The 4,232-nt window shown below is 33.3% G+C and overlaps 2 long non-coding RNA genes across 2 annotated transcripts; one reads left to right on the plus strand and one right to left on the minus strand.

Moving 5' to 3' along the window:
* The first annotated feature begins 212 nt into the window (after positions 1–212).
* Positions 213–2,220, plus strand: LOC118276638 (uncharacterized). The gene is made up of 4 exons (XR_007707344.1): positions 213–746; positions 1,009–1,085; positions 1,187–1,319; positions 2,069–2,220. It is a non-coding gene; the product is annotated as an uncharacterized LOC118276638 (long non-coding RNA).
* Positions 1,852–3,065, minus strand: LOC118276639 (uncharacterized). Its single transcript, XR_007707345.1, has 2 exons — positions 2,436–3,065; positions 1,852–2,194 (listed from the first exon to the last, which is right to left on the minus strand). It is a non-coding gene; the product is annotated as an uncharacterized LOC118276639 (long non-coding RNA).
* Positions 3,066–4,232: the final 1,167 nt, after the last annotated feature.

Here is a 4,232-nt window from a genome sequence, read left to right on the forward strand (position 1 = left end):
CGTCCTTAAATTTGTTTTACATTAATTCTGTTTATTTTCTCTTTACGCTTTATTATTTCAGTTTCATTTCATTATTTCAGTTGGATAGGACTTAAGTTGGGCTTTTAACTCATTAACCGTCGGTGTCGCATATACCTATGCCATGACAGAGAACATGTAGGATTTTCTCGTTATATTCTTATTTAGTGTAGATATAAGTTTTTCGTATTTGTAGCCGCGCGTTAGAGGTACAGGGTCCTTAGACAAAGTAACATCGCTTGGTAGCGAAACGATATCTAAAATCGTCATCGTCTCAACGATAACGACAAACATTTCTTAGCCAAAGTAACATCGCGATCGTTATCGTTGTGTCGAATCGATTATTCGCTAAAAAGCAAAAATATTGTTTATGGTAACGAAAATTTAGCTGTCAGTGTCACTCAAGAAGTTCAAATCGGATTATTCCCGCGAGTTATTACTGTTTTCGAATTTTACTGATAAGAATAAGTGAGTTGTTGGCGATCGCCGTACTTCGTGAGGGTGATGTTATCACAGTCAGCGACGTTGGAATGCTGGGTGACGTCACGGGATCGGCACGATGCCGGTGGTAGCCGCGCCGGTGGGCTTCAAGTGGTTGTGCTGCAATGTCCTTAGCCCAGACGTAAATATCCGAAAACTGCTGGGCTCAAGTGCTTCCCAAGAGAAATATGACTTTATTAGTTCAATTTCGAACTAGCCCTCGCATAAGACAGTCCACGTTATTTCTAGTAAGTAATATAGTCTTTGTTTTAAGTAGTCGTTTTACTTGAGTGAAATCATAGAAATAAAGAGTAGCTAAAGTATTGTAAATTATAATAAAAACAAAACTTTATACTAGTAAGTAAGTGAATAGAGTATTATTATTCTAAATTGTTGTTTATATTAAGTTTTAATTATCATTAACTTTGATATTAAGTTTTAGTCTTAATGATAATCAATATAGACTCATTTTTATAAATTACTGGTGTTCTAATCTATTATAATTTTTAGTGATAGTGATGAAACATGGAATCAAGAGTGCGAACAAGTTCCCAACAATTGTCAATGCTGCTTGAGGATATGGCAAAGTAAGTAAATCCAAGTTGTATTCACTAGTATGTAATGTACACAATGACACAATCTTAACAATGAAGTACTTATACTGAATCTTTGTTTGTTTATGTTACAGTCATGGTGACCCGGCGAGGCCTCTTGCTGCATCACTAGGTTGGGTACGGTCAGACCGACTGTGGACTGAACTGACAAACATATTGAATGCTGTTGGTGGTGGTGGCAGCAAGACTACAGACAAATGATAAAATGTAAGGATCTAATGAACATTTTTGGAAAGACTGGTGTGATGGTAGAGTGGCTAGCAAGCTATTTTCTAAAGGGTTTTGGATAAGTGGGGACTTTTTATAATTATGATGATGATGATGATCAATCTCTGACACCCATAGTAAGAAAGAAACAAGAAATGTTTATTGGCATATACCATAAAACATTTGCTTTCTTAGTTGTAAGTTTTCTTTTACATATTTGCTTAAAAGAAAACTTACATTAAACTCCTTACTACAAAAATTCAAACAAGTACATATATAGTATAGTACAAGCTATACTTTGGTGTCCAAACCCGCATGTTATTGTTATTTTTCAAAAGTTCATGCCAAATTGGCTTTTTAATCTCATTTACACTTATAACATATACACATATATTATACTTATAACTATGGACAAGACTATAGAAAAACTAGGATTTAATGTAAGTACTAGGTATACACCTTCAAGGGATCTGCTCAAAAATGAGCTACTTAATTGTCTCTAATAGGTAGATGGCAAATAAATAAATCGAAATGTTTTATAAAGTATTCTTATTAACATTAGTCAACCAAGTAACTTCACTTACATGAAAGACACCATTTAATTTTTTGATAAATTAGTTTTTAACTTAGTTAATCTGGTTATGAATTATTATTTATAAATATTACCTATTATATAAATTATGAATTAGTATTTATAAAAAATCTTATACATAAATATTTAATATAAATAATATTTCTCCATCCACCAGGCGTGGTCCGCGGTTGAGATCGCCAGCGACACCGCAGTCTGCTGTTTCTCCCGACCGCCCTCGTTTGAGCGACCCCCTTCGAGACAGCGGCAAGCGAGTAGCTAAAAAGCTAAGAGCACACAGCACCTGAAAATTATAATAATACAGATTTAGATTATGTGGTTTTATTTTTACTTACCTCTACAGCAGTTAATAAAGTATTGTGTCGTACCACAATATTTTTGTTATATAGTACCTATAATATACAAAACTAACCAGACGAATAATGCTTTAACTCAAGTTATTAGGATCAATAACCAACAACATAAGTATCTGGTTGCCTGCAATACCTATATTTATATTGTTTAATTAATGTAAATTTTCTTACCTTTAGTTCCAGGGGAATCTCAGTAGAACCTTTTAATCGTGCATGAGCTTCTAGGTCCTTGCATAATTTCCTAAATGCTCTTTTATTAAGTCTGAAATGTTAGATGAAAAACAATTCAGGCATTTCTCCAATTGTTTCCAATAGCCGTCGCTGATTTAATCGGTTTTGACGCCTCTCCCAGGCGTTCTCATTGTGCACAGCCCACAATAAACAAAGAGAATGCATTTTATAATTTATTTAACCTGCAGTAATGCCTCTAACATAAAATAAATACTCAAGAGTATGTCATCAACCAAGGTCAAAAATCAGCTGTAGAATGAAATCCAGCCATATTGTGTCGATATTAGTCGATAACTACAACGTTTTAGCGTTCGTTTCGTTATCCTTAATGACGATCACGATCGAGGCGAAAACGAACACTGAAAGTGCTGCTTGTCTACGCATTTGTATGGAATAAACACGATAACGTTCGTGAACGTTTTCGTTACTTTATGGTTTCGTTATGAAATGTTACATTGTCTACCAAATTGCGATAACGATGTCGATTGACCACGTGACTTAACGCATCTCCATACATTTTAGACTTTTCTAACTTCGTTATCGTTTTTAAATTGTTACTTTGTCTAAGGCCCCAGTAATTGTTATTTAAATGTGCGCTTAAAGGGTTTAATCCGATTTATGAAGTAGCAACGAACTTCAGAAATATTTTGTAACATACATTAATAAAAACCTTCCGCTAAAAGCTTCTATTTAAACCACATATTCAAGCCATATACTATCTATGTAATATAAAGATTTTGTGTTTGTAAAAGATCATTTAGTAGACCAACATATGACTATATATGTTGGTTACTTTGGTAATCATAGGTCAAAGACAATAATTTAAATAGGTAATACTCATGATGATATTTGCAAAAACATATAGTAGGTAAGTACCTAAACAAACAATCTTCAATAAACCTTAAAAATCACTCAAAAATATTCTTAGAAAATTACTCGAGCTTATTGCCTTGTGGAGTTTGACGTCAAATTATTAGGTAGAGTTTCTCTGAACCTTAAAATCTTAGACCAAGTTATATAAAATTGTAGACAAACCAGTCTGTACACAAATAGTCAGGTCCTAACATTTCTAAATATAGCTGTGGGCCAGACAGATACTAACCAAATAGAATAGAAAATTCAATTTTGTGAATCCTCTCTCAGTTTGTAATTTATCGTAAACTAATGTCGAGGCTAAACAATAAAAATGTTTACTACATTTATTTCAAGTACCTATTTGTTATGTCATTTTTGTCCTAAAAACAGGACAATAGTAAGCATACCTACTTTAAATAAAAATCACGGTTTATTCACGTAAATTAATGGAGAAAAACTCTATTAGTTTCGAGTCACAGAAACTAGTAGAGCTTTTCTCCATTAATTTACGTGAGTAAACCGTGATTTTTATTTAACTTAGTATGTCTCACGATAGTTAATTATAAAACCAAACCTACTTGTCTAATGCGCACTACATACCTTACTGTGCAGTTAAATCGTACGGTGTGTAGTGAAAATTTTGCGACGCCTGACGATAAAATAAATGCAATCAATTTTATTGCTACATCTCACAGATATGTGTTACCACTATTCTGTTTGTCTTTATTAATTTCATCGGTCTTTCTCTTCTTTATCTTTCATTTTCATTTAAATTCAACAAATCGTAATCCAAACCACTTAAAATAAAAAAATAAATAACGTCACGCCTTTTATCCCCAAAGGAGTAGGCAGATAGGTACATTACAGCCGCTACACAATGTA

This window comes from Spodoptera frugiperda, chromosome 28, assembly GCF_023101765.2.
Source record: "Spodoptera frugiperda isolate SF20-4 chromosome 28, AGI-APGP_CSIRO_Sfru_2.0, whole genome shotgun sequence".
Lineage (NCBI taxonomy): Eukaryota > Metazoa > Arthropoda > Insecta > Lepidoptera > Noctuidae > Spodoptera > Spodoptera frugiperda.